Raw genomic sequence first — 16,390 nt, 5'->3', positions numbered from 1 at the left:
AAAAATTAAGTCTATCTTAAAATTCTGTAATTTCAATTATGAGACGATTAAGAGGAGGATTTTTAAAAAATACATGTTTTCACATTTTTGAAAACATTATAAAATTTTGTATTCTTCTTACTCCACACCCTTTTATATCTTAGGATAGCTCCCCTTTCTTCTTCCCCTCAAAAAACTCTGAAGATTAAAGGTCATGAAGGGCTCTTCGCCCTGGAATCCATGAGAGGAAAAGAACCCCACAGAAGGAAACATCCATGGCACACGCAGGCAACCTAAGGAGGCTAAACACAGCATGCCCCTACCCCAGTTGGATCCCAGCCCAAGGGGCGGAGGAAACAGGGACCACACCCCCGTGGGCACGCAGCCTCATTGGCCAATCGCCGCTACTGCAGCTCTGCTCTGTTCTTTGATTGGTTTTAGTGGTGACGCCCCCTCCCGAATGCCTCGCTCGGATTGGCTATTTCTTGGTTCGGACTGGATGGAGACCAGAGGAGGACAAGAGACTTCTATGCGGTATGCAGGGACGATTTGGGTGACATCTGAGACGCAGCCGCACTTCAACAAGCGTCCGGGCTCCAGGAACATGGCGGCGGCCTCTGTGGTGTCGATGCTGCTGCTGGCGACTGAGAGGAACCAGTGGCAGTCATTCCAGAGCCCGCTGCTGCTGCTGCCGCTGCCGCTGCCGCTGCCGAGGCAACGGTGGGTGGTAGGACGGCTGTGTTTCTGCCCAGGGATGGGGGCGTGGGGTGTTGGCCGGCCTGAGCTGTGAAAGAGTTGCGGAGGTACCGGAGGCTCGGTAGAATCTGCTTGTCAGGGGATTCTGCTTTCAGTCCCACCCCTGAGAAGGAGTCCTCCTACACCCAGCCCTTCCCTTTCTTTCCCCTCCCTAGGTTCACTCTTCAGCCCGCCCTTTGCCTTCGTTTTCTCCACTTAGGGGTGGGGGTGGGGGGAAGGGAGCTGGGCCTGCCATCCTCCGTGCTCCCCTACCTATGCGGGCAAGAATAGGGTTGCCAGATTTAGCAATAAAAATACAGAATGCTAGCTAAAATTTAAATATCAGAAAAACAACACAATTTTTTTTTAGTAAAAATATGTCTCTGATATCAAATAAAATTAAAATATAAAACATTATTTTTTATTTGTCTGAAATTTAACTGTGCGTCCTGTTTTTTATCTGGCAATCCTAGGCAAGAATACCATTTATACACCTCCTAACAATTTACAGTGTCCTTTCATAGCACTCCCTGTATGGGGAGTGTTATAATCCGTGTTCCGATGAAACCCAAAAGGTCTAATCCAAGGTTATGCAACCAGTAAGTAATGGGGCCAGGACACTTTAAAACCCAATTTCAGGGCTTCCCTAGTGGCGCAGTGGTTGAGAGTCCGCCTGCCGATGCAGGGGACACGGGTTCGTGCCCCTGTCCGGGAAGATCCCACATGCCGCGGAGCGGCTGGGCCCGTGAACCATGGCCGCTGTGCCTGCGCGTCCGGAGCCTGTGCTCCGCAACGGGAGAGGCCACAATAGTGAGAGGCCCGCCTACCGCAAAAAAAAAAAAAAAAGCCAATTTCAGTTCTGTTGTCCCTCTCAGGTGTGCAATTCAAAGAAAGATTTCCTGGGGAGCTCTTATAATTTTTGGAATGAATCTACTTAACAAAAGCAAATTTATCTTTCAGAGGGGCTGGAGAGTTGTTTTATATTCAGGTTCTCTGCTGTGGCGTTTACTTTATATTTGGGGGAAGAAACTGTATTAAACTGTCAAGGTAGTGATTAAGGCAATGAAGTGTACTCTGGAATGAGACACACCTGGGTTCAAAGCGTAGCTTTGCCACTTTGATGGCAGTAGGCAAGTTATGTAATCTTTCTGGGCCTCCATTTCCTCTTTAAAATAGAAATGATAATAATTGTATCCACGTCATAGGATTGTTGTATTAAATTCTTGTCAAGTGCCTGGGACACTGAAATTAGTTAATTTTAACTATGATTAGCCATTATACTTTGACTTTTAGTAAATGTGAATTTTTGGCATAAATCATTAAATAATTAACTATATTTTTAATAGATTTTTATTGGAGTATAACTGCTTCACAATACTGTGTTAGTTTCTGTTGCACAACAAAGGGAATCAGCCATATGCATACACATGTCCCCCTATCCCCTCCCTCTTGAGCCTCCCTCCCATCCTCCCTATCCTACCCTTCTAGGTCATGCAAAGCATCAAGCCAATCTCCCTGTACTATGCAGCTGCTTCCCACCAGCCAACTATTTTACATTCGGTAGTGTATATATGTAGATGCTACTCTCACTTCACCCCAGCTTCACCCTCCCACCCCACGTCCTCAAGTCCATTTTCTATGTCTACCTCTTTATTCCTTCCCTGCAACTAGGTTCATCAGTACCATTTTTTTTAAATTTCATATATATGCTTTAGCATACAGTATTTGTTTTTCTCTTTCCGACTTAACTTCACTCTGTATGACAGACTCTAGGTCCATCCACCTCACTACCAATAACTCAATTTCATTTCTTTTTATGGCTGAGTAATATTCCATGGTATATATGTGCCACATCTTCTTTACCCATTCATCTGTCGATGGACATTTAGGTTTGTTCCATGTCCTGGCTATTGTAACTAGTGCTGCAATGAACGTTGTGGTACATATCTCTTTCTGAATTATGGTTTTCTCAGGGTATATGCCCAGTAGTAGGATTGCTGAGTCATATGGTAGTTCTATTTTTAGTTTTTTAAGGAACCTCCATACTGTTTTCCATAGTGGTTGTATCAGTTTACATTCCCACCAACAGTGCAAGAGGGTTCCCTTTTCACCACACCCCTTCCAGCATTTATTGTTTCTAGATTTTTTGTTAATGGCCATTCTGACTGGCATGAGTGAGGTGATACCTCATTTTAGTTTTGATATGCATTTCTCTAATAATTAGTGATGTTGAGCATCTTTTCATGTGCCTCTTGGCCATCTGTATGTCTTCCTTGGTGAAATGTCTATTTAGGTCTTCCACCCATTTTTTAACTGGATTGTTTGTTTGTTTTTAATATTGAGCTCCATGAGCTGTTTGTATATTTTGGAGATTAATCCTTTGTTGTTTCATTTGCAAATGTTTTCTCCCATTCTGAGGGTTGTCTTTTTGTCTTGTTTATGGTTTCCTTTGCTGTGCAAAAGCTTTTAAGTTTCATTAAGTCCCATTTGTTTATTTTTTTTTTTATTTCCATTACTCTAGGAGGTGGGTCAAAAAAGATCTTGCTGTGGTTTATGTCAAAGAGTGTTTTTCCTGTTTTCCTAAGAGTATTATAGTGTCTGGTCTTACATTTGGGTCTTTAATCCATTTGGAGTTTATTTTTGTGTATGGTGTTAGGTAGTGTTCTAATTTCATTCTTTTACATGTAGCTGTCCAGTTTTCCCAGCACCACTTATTGAAGAGGCTATCTTTTCTCCATTGTATATTCTTGCCTCCTTTGTTAAATTAGGTGCCCAAATGTGCATGGGTTTATCTCTGGGCATTCTATCCTGTACCATCGAGCTATATTTCTGTTTTTGTCCCAGTACCATACTGTCTTGATTAGTGTAGCTTTGTGGTATAGTTTCAAGTCAGGGAGCCTAATTCCTCCAACTCCGTTTTTCTTTCTCAAGATTGCTTTGTCTATTCAGGGTCTTTTGTGTTTCCATACAAATTGTAAAATTTTTTGTTCTAATTTTGTGAAGAATGCCATTGGTAGTTTGATAGGGACTGTATTGAATCTGTAGATTGCTTTAGGTAGTATAGTCATTTTCAAAATATTGATACTTCCAATCCAGAAACATGGTATATTTCTCCATCTGTTTATGTCATCTTTGATTTCTTTCATCAGTGTTGTATAGTTTTCTGAGTACAAGTCTTTTGCCTCCTTAGGCAGGTTTATTCCTAGGTATTTTATTCTTTTTGTTGCAGTGGTAAATGGGAGTGTTTCCTTAATTTCTCTTTCTGATTTTTCATTGTTGGTATATAGGAATGCCAGAGATTTCTGTGCATTAATTTTGTATCCTGCAGCCTTACCAAATTCATTGATTAGTTCGAGTAGTTTTCTGGTGGCCTCTTTAGGATTTTCTATGTATATTATCATGTCATAGGCAAACAGTGACAGTTTTACTTCTTCTTTTCCAATTTGTATTCCTTTTATTTCTTTTTCTTCTCTGATTGCTGTGGCTAGGACTTCCAAAGCTATGTTGAAAAAGAGTGGCGAGAGTGGACATCCTTGTCTTTTTCCTGATCTTAGTCGAAATGCTTTTAGTTTTTCACCATTGAGTATGATGCTTGCTGTAGGTTTGTCATATATGGCCTTTATTATGTTGAGGTAGATCCCCTCTATGCCCATTTTCTGAAGAGTTTTTATAATAACTGGGTGTTGAATTTTTTCAAAAGCTTTTTCTGCATCTATTGAGATGATCATGTGGTTTTTATTCCTTAATTTGTTAATGTGGTGTATCACATTGATTGATTTGCATATATTGAAGAATCTTTGCATCCCTGGGATAAATCCCACTTGATCATGGTGTATGATCCTTTTAATGTGTTGAGGAGGGGAAAGAAGCGGGCGGGGGGGGGGGCAGGCTTCCTGGGCTCCAGTGGGTGGGGCAAACATCCTCCTCTCCTCTCCTGCTCTTTTGGTCTGGGAGGGCCCCTCCCTGGGGGGGCCCCCGGGCCTCCCTCCTATGCCCAGAGGACCAATGCGGCAGGCTGGGGTGGGGGGTGCCCTTGGAGGGCAGGGGACCGGCCTGGGAGCTCAGCAGGTTCCCCGTGCCTGAGTGGGTGGGGCAATCACTCTCCACTCCTCTCCTGCTCCTTCCAGAGGGCCCCTCCCGCCTGCCTCTCCTGATCTCCACCCCCCCCCCCCACGTCCTATACCCCCAGGACCCACCAGCTTGGGAACTCAGCAGGCTCCCCGTGCCTGAGTGGGTGGGGCAATCACTCTCCACTCCTCTCCCGCTCCTCCCAGAGGGCCCCTCCCACCTGCCTCTCCTGATCTCCCCAGCCTCAGGGGCGCCGTTCCTGTCTTGCCTCCACTTCTCCTCCCCGCTCAGTCCCCCTACCTCCTACTGGTTCACTTTGGGGTTCCTCCCATCTCCTTGGGCATCAGAGTCCGCCACCAGCGGCCGGCAGGCACCCTAGTTGTGGGGAGACGCTAACTTCACGGCCTCCCACACCGCCATCTTGACTCCACCTCCCTAAATATTTTAATTTTAAGTTGAAAAAAGCCAGGTAATTAAGAATGTTATGAATATTGTGAATTTCAGTGAAAAGAAATGTACTGTTCAATAATAGTTAAAACAGATACCTTAGACCAAAATATACCAATTTTACCAAATCAATATCTGTAAGCCAGGCTAATATAATAAAATATTTATATGTTAGTCTCAGTAATTGCTCCCCATGTATAATTTTATATGGTTTTCATTGTCATTGTGTTATAAACAGGAAGAAACATTAACAAGCCCCAAGGGAAAGATAATGACTACAGGGTGAGGGATAAAGCCAGAAAGTAGGTTTATGGTCAGCTGTTTATGGTGAAGTAGACTTAGTATATTTTAAAAACCAAATGTCAAGCTTCGTAGGAGTTTTATATTTCTTTGTATATTGTTTTATTTCCTTAGCATTTACAGTGTTAACATAGTTCACTTACAAACCATTCTCTAAAATTCCTCTTGGGAACTTTTCCCAGTTTTTCTCCAAAAATACTACAAAACTTTGCCACCACCTTGAAGAGAATGTGGAATTATGAAAACTGAAGGTCTAATCTTAGCAACTACTCACTATTACCCACGTGATCGTAAACAAGTCACTTAACATATCTGAGACTTTATCTCTAAAATCATAACTAACGAAAACCTACCCTGTCATCCCCAAGGTTTATAAATGCTACCAATTATTACTAGCTGTTATCCAACAGGGAAAACTTCAACCATAGATGAATCCAACTGTCTGTATTCTTCTGCCTGCAGCAAGCCTCCCAGAAGAGCTGGAGAAACTTGCACACTTGAAAGACTTGGTACTAAAATAAATTCATGGTAGTCAACTTCACCTGGGTTTTCACACTGCACAGCAGGCCCATTGTGCTTCTCTAGCCCCCTCATTCTTCCTTTTTATGCAACTGCTGTTTCAAATCCTCTTCACTTTTTTCAAGCCTGTGACATCCCTAATAAGCCATTTTCAGCAAATGGTCTCAATGTTACTGAGAAAATAGAATACCCAAGCTTCTGAGCTTCCTGCCAGCAAAGCTGCCCACCCACCTTCATCTGCAGCCATCCAACTTCCATCGAAGTCTAGTCCCTTTGCCTGTGCTCTGAATCCTTCCCCTCTCACCATCTCAGGGATCTCTACCATCAGTTATCACTTCTATCACCTGGATGGTTAACCACTCCCTCTTTACTAAATCCTTCCCACCAGTATTTAAATATTCCGTAGTCTCTTCTTCAGGGAGTAAGTCCCTGTTTTTCCTCGCACCTAACACTCTCTTTCTTTTCCCATTTTTAATCAGTTTTTTAAGAACTGTCTACCCTGAGGTTTCTATTTCTTTACTTCCCATTCTCTTCTCAACCTGTTGTTCTTCTGTCCTCACCCCTCTCCTGAAACTATTCCTGCTAAGGTTACCAATAATTTTCTTGTCCCTAAAGCCAATGGATTCTTGACCTCTTAGCAACATTTAACACCCTAATCCAGTGTTTGGGCAAACTACAGCATGTGAACCAAATCCAGCTTCAGCATGTTTTTATATGGCCTGTGAGCCAAATATATTTTTAATCTATCTGGCCCTTTTCAGAAAAAGGTTGCCAACCATTCTTAGGTCACACCCTTCTTTTAGAATAAATTCTTCTCTTGGCTCTTCTCTTTTAAGTAAGTCTAGTTTTCCTTTTACTCTCTCCTCTCTTTCTCAGTCTCTTGCTAGATTACCAGACCCTTAGATGTTGGAACTCCTCAACACTTTATGTTGGAAGTGGGATCTTCTGGATCTCATCTACTCCTATAGCTTTGTTGAAAACCCCCATATTCTGTCTCTAACTCAGATTTCTTCTGAACATCACATGTTGTTCAACTGCCTACTCAACATCTCCACTTGGTGTGCTACAGATACCCCAAACTCAATATATTTGAAATTTAACTCACAATCCTGTGCTAATCCTGCTTTTCCCTGCAGACTGTCATAATTCAGTAGATTATAACATCATTGCCCACAAAGTTAATGTCAGAAATTTGGGAGTCCTTGAACATCTCTCCCTCTCCCTCCCCTCATTTTGTTCCACCCACATCTGAGTAATCACCAAGTGCTATTCTATTGCCTACATGTTTTTTAATCTAATTAATTCATTCTGCCCAATACCACCACACACTTAGGTCAGAAACACCATCATCTGGTCAAATGCTTTAACCTACTAAGTGGCATTCCTATTTCTCTAAAAAAACAACAAAACAAAAACAAAACAAAAAAAATGGTTTTAATTGAGATATAACTCATATATCATAGAAGTTACCCCAAATTTTACAATTTAGTAGTTTTCAGTATATTCACAAGGTTCAAACATCTGTGGTATGTGTCTGGTATTTTTGCCATAAGCATCTTTGCTGTAGACATTTTTGCTGCATAACCAAGTGGTCATAAGGCAATTTTGCCATAAAAGATAAAATAACTAGTTGACAGTTTGGTTTGATAGTCTGGTTTCAACTGGGTGACAGTTTAGTTTCAGTTCTCCATTGACACAGTACTCCTATTTTTATATTACATAAATCTTAGCCCTCATAATGATCTACACAGTGACGAGTAGACGTGGTGGTCTTAAAATAGTAGATGATAACAGCTACGTATCAACTTGATAGAAAATATGGTGTTAAAACTTACTGGAAGTGTGAAATAAGAGAGTTTAAAGCCAGGTTATATACTATACTAGAAAATGATAAAATATCATTTGCAAATCCTTCAGTGGTTTGAAGGTACAGTGTTGAACCCACATTTCCCATAGAACTTTGGAACATTGATTAACAGACTTGTGATAACACACCAAAAACAAACGGTGTAGAGGCTCCATTATAAACATTCATCCCAGTGTTTGGAAACTGATACCTCTCTTAATGAAGGAAGAAATGGTAGCGAAAAAGGAAAAGTGCTATGCCAAATGAGGAGACAGATTGACATGCATTAAAAACTATGTATAAAATAGCATTCTCTTACATCATAGTACAGTTATCAAAATCAAGAAATTAATTTTGATGCAATATTATTATCTAATCAGCAGACTTATTAAGATTTAGCCAGTTGTCCAACAAATGTACATTTTACCAAAAGAAAAACTGGTTTGGGGTGGGACAAAAAAAAAAAAGAAAAGAAAAGCTGCTTTTTTAGTGGTCTATAGTCTAATCCAGGATCACATGTTGAATTTAGTTGTCATGTCTCTTTGATCTGCCTCATTCTGGAACAAGTCCTCATTTTTAGTCTTTCATGACTTTAATAAGATGAGATGATGAAGTGTTTTTTAGTATTCATGATGCATCCACAATAGAGAACTCTACTTGATACTGAAACACAACAGTAGAGGATGGTGTCAGTCACTGAGCATGTAGGCCAGTTTCTTTGGTGAATATCCCCCTTGTCCTCACTAGGGAGCCAGCAAGCTGGTATATCCACCTTCAGTCACTGATGTAGGGCTTCCCCCAGGGGGACATAAATTCCCAGATGCTTCAGGTTTTACAAAAGTGAAGAACAGCTTATGACTTAGTATAAAGAACCTTTTTAAAAACTATTGTCCATGCATGCATAGAGTTTTTGGTTTTGTTTCAAATTAAACTAGGCTTGCATTTATGGTTTGCAGGGCTGTACTCAGTAGACTGAGAAACTAAAGCTTTCTTTCTTTCAGGATACATGCACTTTGTGTTATTGTTGTTAAGTTTAAATGCAATTTTGCAACATGAAAAATGCAGTATCTGTAATTAGTTGGGAATCTTTGTCATTTGTGATACATCTGTTGCCTGCTGTCTGTTTTCAAAGCTTACTGCTATGTTAGCTATGAAATAAAGCTTTTCTTAGCAAAGCTTTAGGCTTTATTAAGATCAGGGCTATATAAGTTTCCTATTGGAAAGATATTTATTTTTAAAGTGAATGATAATCAAGGAATACATATCAGAACAATTTGCCTTGGAGCTGTAAATGTAGAACTTATTTCACTACTTACATGTCTTACATGTAAAAGAAAAATGTAGGAACTGTTTGTTCTTTAATTGTTTGGTTCTTTAATTATCTAGCTGGTATCTCTAGGAAACTAAGGATCCCAAGTTTGAAAAGGCACAAAAATTTAATTAAAGATGAGATGCTTATATATAACACAGGGAACTCTACTCAGTACTCTGTAATGGCCTATATGGGAAAAGAATCTAAAAAAGAGTGCATATATGTATATGTATAACAGATCCACTTTGCTGTACACCTAAAACTAACACAACATTATAAATCAACTACACCCCAATAAAAAATTTTTTTTAAATGAGTTGCTTAAAGGGATTTTATCTTGAAGCAGTTTAATTTGTCTGCATTGTAAGCTTGGAAGTGATTCTGTATTGTGCTGCATAAAAGCTGTTCGCAGACCAGAATTTTAAACTAAATATGAACAGTTTAGCATTTAGCCATGTGCTTTGAAAGTCATTTGATGGAGCCTTTATTTGTGTAACGTAATAATTTAAGCTTTTGACTTTTAGATCCAAAAGGTAGTTCTGGCACTTGGATACTACTATGTTGGAGCAACTTGTCATGCCTGCATTGTGTGGAACCAGTGTTCAAAATAAAATGCAAAAACTTCAGGCTTGTGGAGGAGGGAGCACATGATGTCCTGGTACTCCAGGGAGACCATTTGATATGTTAAATAGAATATATCATTGTAAGTATTGCCATATTTTTCCTAGGGCATATTTTAACACGTGATATTTGGGTTATGGGAGGGAAAATAATTATCCTAATCGTTTAAGCCAGTTCATGCATGAATATCTAGAGGTGATACTAATACTTTTCTTTAATACGCTTTATTTTTTAGAACAGTTTTAGATTTATAGGAAGATTGAGAAGAGAGTTCCCAGCTTCCTATAGTGTTAACAGCTTACATTAGTATGGCACATTTGTTAAAATTAATGAACCAACACTGACACATTATTATGAACTAAAGTCCAGAATTTATTCAGGTTTCCTTAGTTTTCGCCTAATGTTCTTTTTCTATTCCAGGATCCCAATCAGGATACCACGTGACATTTAATTGTCATGCCTCCTTAAGCTCTTCTTGGCTGTAACAGTTATTCAAATATTTCCTTTTTTTTGATGACCTTCACCATTTTTTAAAAATTTATTTATTTTGTTTATTTATTTTTGGCTGCATTGGGTCTTCATTGCTACGTGTGGGCTTTCTCTAGTTGTGGCGAGCAGGGGCTACTCTTTGTTGCGGTGTATGGACTTCTCATTGTGGCGGCTTCTCTTGTTGTGGAACATGGGCTCTAGGCATGTGGGCTTCAGTAGTTGTGGCACACGGGCTCAGTAGTTGTGGCTCGCGGGCTTTAGAGTGCAGACTCAGTAGTTGTGACGCACGGGCTTAGTTGCTCTGCGGTATGTGGGATCTTCCTGGACCAGGGCTCGAACCCATGTCCCTGCATTAGCAGGTGGATTCTTAACCACTGTGCCACCAGGGAAGCCTGACCTTCACCATTTTGAGAAGCACTGGTCAGATATTTAGTAGGATGCACTTGTGTTGGAATTTGTCTGATGTTTTTCTCAAGATAAGACTGTAGTTATGGGTGTTGGGGAGGAAGACCACAGAGGTAAAGTAACATTTTCATCTCATTCTATTCTATCTATTCTATCTCATTCTATTTCATCTCATTCTACCTCACCTGGCTGAGGTAGTTTGTCAGGTTTCTTCACATAAACTTATTCTTCCCCCCTCTCCTTCTGTACTGTAGTCTCTGGAAGGAAGTCTCTATGCACAACCCACTCTTAAGTAAGGCTTTTTTTTTCGCTTTCCAAAATGGATCAAGATGCTTATTTTGGATGAAGCCAGTAAAAATGTTGAGCCAAAGGATTAAAGGTCAAATCCACGAGATTTACCAGAAATCAAACACAAGGACTCAGGTGTGCACGTGATTTTTCTGCAGCTGGCAGGTTGGGTTCATTGTTACAATATAGCTGTAAAGTGCTATATTGTCCTTTCCTCTGCCGAAAGCAATTGTGTCCTACAATCTCTGTCTAGCTCAGTTCTGTAGTAAGACAGGGACGCTTGGTCTCAAACATTATTTCTCTAAGTATTATTATGAAAACTGTTATAATTGATATGTCAACATAGTCATTGTCTCTTTTTTAAGGTTGTGTTGCTTTCTGCCTTAGTGCCAATTGATATGCTGAAGACCTCAAAAAGTTCCTGAGAAATCCATTTCAAATTCTGGTGAAGAAAGAAGAGCTGACCTCTGAAAAGGTGAATATCTTATAATAATTTTGAAAGAGGGTAATGTTTTTCTAATTGATATACATAAAAATTATAGCCAGGATTATTTTTTTAACTTATTTAATCTCTGTGCTAAAATTGCAGTAACTAGTATCTGTAGTGTCTTAGTGCTTGTAATAAAGCTGACAGAGTAAACGCAAGGAAAAAAACAACCATACCAGATAGTAGAAAAACTGCAGGTAACTCCAGGGTATTTTGTTCTAAGATTTGGTACAGAATTTAGGCAGAATTAATAGAATGAATTTCTCTAACTGGTTCCTTCCAATGGTAGGGATAGAGAAGTCAAATGGCTTTTTATTCTGACTCTGATCTGAATTAACATTTTCCTCTCTGAAATACTGTAGGGAAGGAATTGTATGCTCTTTGTGACATATGAGAGACCGGCCAGTAAACAGGCTGTTCTTTTTCAGAACACAGACAAAGGGTAGACTGGCTCTGAGAAAACGCATGCCAGGAATTTCAGTTCTGATGTGGCAAGAGCTATTCTTGCCTAGTATTGCTACTTAAGACACTGTTAATTTCTAATTATTTCCTTAAAAACTGAAGCAGGATCTAGTTACAATGTAGCTGTGAAGTGCCGCATTGTCTTTGCCCCCTGCTCAAAATAAGACTGTTTCCTTTCAAGCCCTGTTAGCCATGGTGCTGTAGCAGCCAGGGATGCATGGTCTCATACACATGTACCAATTTAAACCCTGACTCAACAAATGACTCCTGAGAGTTAAGGCTTATTAATATTTTACAGGTGGTGACAGAAAGAAAGAGACATTACCAAGAGGGAATTCAGATAAGGGACCAAACGCATTTTGATTACTACTGACTTACTGGCATTTAATTTAATTACAATATTTACCTACTAAAAGATGGTTTCAAGGGGAAGATTTTTCATCATCTTTGTCAGCTCAAGCTACGTGGGGGAATAAAGACCATACTCCAGTGAGCTGTGTGATATATATGCAGTTCGCTACTATTTTGTGCCCTGAAAGATTGTATAGAAGTTGCTTTTTGAATCAGAATTTGAACAGATATTATCATATCTCAGGCTCATGATTTTTATGTACAACTAATGTCTATGGTTATAAACTATGACTTGCCCACTACTTATGAAAACTATATTTTCAGTTGAGTATTTGTCATCTTCATTGAATTACTTGCTTTTATTCTGGAAAAATAAATTCATGTGTTGCTTTTCAAGTATGATTTTGTCAGCCAGACAACCTTGAATCAGGAAATGTAGTAACACGTAAGTCGTATTTAAATTGTACTTGGAAATATTCGTGGTTAAACAGAACACAGTGGGAAAACAGTGTTAAATGTAGCCCAGATTTTGGACCCTACAGAGTAGATATTCAAAGGGAAAATCAATAATGCTGTTAGATCTGGTTGTCTTAACTTACACGAGTCTTTTTTTTTTTTTTTAAGTCATGTTGCTCATGTCTTGTGCTTTCTTGGTGATTCCTCTGTAATTAAGATGTTTCTCAGCATCTTCTGGTGGCAATTTATATTGACCCTGGCTTAGTTACAGTAGCTTTATCACTAAATAAATTGAATTATGTCTTGCTACTAATATAAAAATAACTTGTCAAAAAATATAGTAGTTGGTAAGAATAGATAATGAGGTGATGCTCAGACATGGCACTGGCCTGATTTAGGACATAGATTCATAAGTGAAATAGCATGTTGTTTGGTTAAAGAGCAAGTCAGTATTCTCATATTTGTTTTCCTCTTGTACTGGTTATTTGGTATTTTAAGTTGCTCCAGCCAAGACATTTTTGATTGGTTCTATCATCTGTTTTAGTAGAAAGCTATGGTGGTAAACATATCTCAGGCATCTGCTACAGTGTATGAGGTGACCTGAGCAGAAAGCAATGATAAATATGGGTTACCATAATAAATTTTTAGAGGTTTCCCCCACACTGGAAAAAGTTTTAAGTCCTGGATCAAATCTGTCCAATAGAACTTTCTGTAGTGAGGGAAATGTTTTATATCTGCACTGCCCAACACAGTAGTGACAGGCCATGTGCGGCTACTGAAATATGATTAATGCAACTGAGGAGCTAAATTTTCATTTTAGTTTAAATAGCCACATGTAGCTAGTGGCTATTGCATTGGACGGCATAGTCCTAAACAATAGTTAACATTCCAGAGTTTATATTTTCAGTTTAGAGTTCCAAAATTGTGTCAAAATGGATTACACAGCTGTTCCTTTTGTTTCGTCCCTGGTATTTATGTTTGTCCCAGGCTGACACCTGCTCTTGGCCCACTTAGGTAGGGGTTTTAATTTCACTACCCCAAACACAATACTGTCATCTGCTCTGTAAGTAATAACACTCAAGCCACCTGATAGAATCTGATCTTGCAACCAGAAGAATCTTTTTGAGCTAACCACAAAAGATATCTTTTTTTTTCTCTAGATATTGTGACTAGGATCTAGTACTCCAATTAGAAGTCCTCTAAGTATAATCTTGGCAAATAAACAGCCACTGATGGTTAACAAGTAGCTCATATCATTAGTACTTTATGTAGTGCTTGATAAGTGATATTCTGATTAATAATTTTTCTTTTGTTCAGAATTGGCAGTGGGAGTCAATTTGGGAGGAAGGCTGTGGCCTTAAACATTGAAGAAAAGAAGAAGATTCTTTGTGACACTGAGCCTTTCTACCATACTACACTGGAGGAAATGCCAATGAATGTGGATGACCTAATTTAATTCCTGGGATGAAATGGTTTTGAATGTAGTGCTTGCTGTTGGTGAATAGGCAATCACAAGGTGCATCATGCTTCTTTTGGGGGAAATATTTGAAGTTTTGTCTCAATGCTCATAACAGATCAAAAATATAGATTTTGATAGCAAAGCAACTTCAGCCATGAGCTCATGTGAGGAAAGTCATTGGCTTTATCCTCTTTAGAATTAGACTGTTGGGGTAGCTATAAAAGATGGGCTTGTACCCAATCGAAAAATGGGCAGAAGACCTAAATATACATTTCTCCAAAGAAGACATACAGATGGCCAACAGGCAAATGAAAAAAGTCTCAACATGGCTAATTATCAGAGATATGCAAATCAAAACTACAATGAGATACTGCCTCACACCAGTCAGAATAGCCATTATTAAAAAGTCTACAAATAGCAAATGCTGGAGAGGGTGTGGAGAAGAGGGAACCCTCTTACACTGTTGGTGGAAATGTAAATTTGTGCAGCCACTATGAAGAACAGTATGGAGGTTCCTCAAGAAACTAAAAATAGAATTACCATATGATCCAGCAATCCCACTCCTGGGCATATATCCAGACAAAACTATAATTCAAAAAGATACATGCACCCCTATGGTCATAGCAGCACTATTCACAATAGCCAAGACATGGAAACCACCTAAATGTCCACCTAGAGATGAATGGATAAAGAAGATGTGGTACATATAATACAATGCAATACTACTCAGCCATAAAAAAGAATGAAATAATGCCATTTGCAGCAACATGGATGGAACTGGAGGTTATCATACTAAGTGAAGAAGTCAGAAAGAGAAAGAAAAATACCATATGATATCACTTATATGTGGAATCTAAAATATGACACAAATGAACCTACCTACGAAACAGAAACAGACTCACAGACATAGAGAACAGACCTGTGTTTGCCAAGGCAGTGGGGGTGGGGAGAGGAGAGATGGATTGGGAGGTTGGGGTTAGCAGATGCAAACTATTATATACAGGATGGATAAACAATGAGGTCCTACTGTATAGCACAGGGAACTATATTCAACACCCTGTGATAAAACATATTGGAAAAGACTATGAAAAAGAATACATATTTATGTATAACTGAATCACTTTGCTGTAGAGCAGAAATTAACTCAACATTGTAAATCAACTATACTTCAATTTAAGAAAAAGATGGGGTTGTAAATCTTAGAATTTTATCTCCTAGTTCTCTACACATGGTTATATTGAGTGTTCACTATCATTTAATAATATACTTGTTGACTGAAAGATACGTGCTGTATAAAAACAGCCAATTATATTAAACTAGTATATCTGCTGTTATTGTGTTAGCCATTAGACTGAATGGAACTAACTTTAAAATGATTTTTTAAGAAAATATTTGAATTTATTTTGTTTGGTATCGTTTTTATTCAGTAAGGCATTTTATTAGTGGTAAGTGTAAACTAGAGTCTTTTGCTAAACACCAGCAACAATCATGTCCTACAGTTAAGTCTCAGAAAAATTGCTGTATTGTATATTGAATTTTCAATAAATTAAAATGACGTATTTTTTCTTTAAAGTTGTTTGGTCCTTATTCCTTAAAGATCTGTACTTCTTGCCATAACTCCATATTTGCAAAGGAAAAGGTTAAAACAGCACTGTAGTAAATATTTTACTCTAGTTGTAAAATTACAGAGGACACAATGAACGTGGCTTTTCGTAAAAAGTTTTAATAGTTCCAAGTTAGCGGCTACATGGCAGTAGCACAAAGACTGATCAACTGCAGATTTCATCAGTACTATCTACTAAGCATTATCTGCTTCTTTGAGAAAAAAGAAGCATTAGAATGTAAGATTCCTCCCTCTTCTGGTATGGCAAACATTTCCTTGTATATACCATGTAGCTACTCAACAGCAAATTTTTTGTTAATAAGCAGTAAATTTCTTTTTCCATAACAATAACATGGAGTTGCTATAGTAGATTCCATTACAGAAGGAATGAGTATGATCCTTGTTTTCTCCTTCTCACAAATTACTTATTAACCAATCTTTTTTCTTGACCACAGTTTATAATTTGTCAAAAGAACAATGCTGACAGACAGTGACTATTCCACCAGTTGCTTTGATTGGTATCAGATAGGAAAAAAATATGGTAATGAATTTCTAGGGAAAAG

General features: G+C 38.8%; 1 long non-coding RNA gene and 2 other non-coding genes across 5 annotated transcripts; all 3 read left to right on the top strand.

The window, feature by feature from the left end:
- Positions 1-483: 483 nt before the first annotated feature.
- LOC115856347 (uncharacterized) lies at positions 484-15,775 on the top strand. Of its 3 annotated transcripts, none has more exons than XR_004040796.2 (4): positions 484-699; positions 9,731-9,909; positions 11,397-11,484; positions 14,083-15,775. It is a non-coding gene; the product is annotated as an uncharacterized lncRNA (long non-coding RNA). The 3 variants fall into 3 exon arrangements; XR_004040794.2 differs by having other exon boundaries at positions 11,375-11,484; XR_009563757.1 differs by having other exon boundaries at positions 11,356-11,484.
- On the top strand, positions 11,565-11,735 carry LOC115857730 (small nucleolar RNA SNORA81). Its single transcript, XR_004041359.1, has one exon. It is a non-coding gene; the product is annotated as a small nucleolar RNA SNORA81 (small nucleolar RNA).
- On the top strand, positions 12,058-12,189 carry LOC115857658 (small nucleolar RNA SNORA63). The gene has a single exon (XR_004041328.1). It is a non-coding gene; the product is annotated as a small nucleolar RNA SNORA63 (small nucleolar RNA).
- Positions 15,776-16,390: the final 615 nt, after the last annotated feature.

The sequence above is a fragment of the Globicephala melas genome, chromosome 4, assembly GCF_963455315.2.
Source record: "Globicephala melas chromosome 4, mGloMel1.2, whole genome shotgun sequence".
Taxonomy (NCBI): Eukaryota; Metazoa; Chordata; class Mammalia; order Artiodactyla; family Delphinidae; genus Globicephala; species Globicephala melas.
This window is presented reverse-complemented; position numbering and strand designations above follow the sequence as displayed.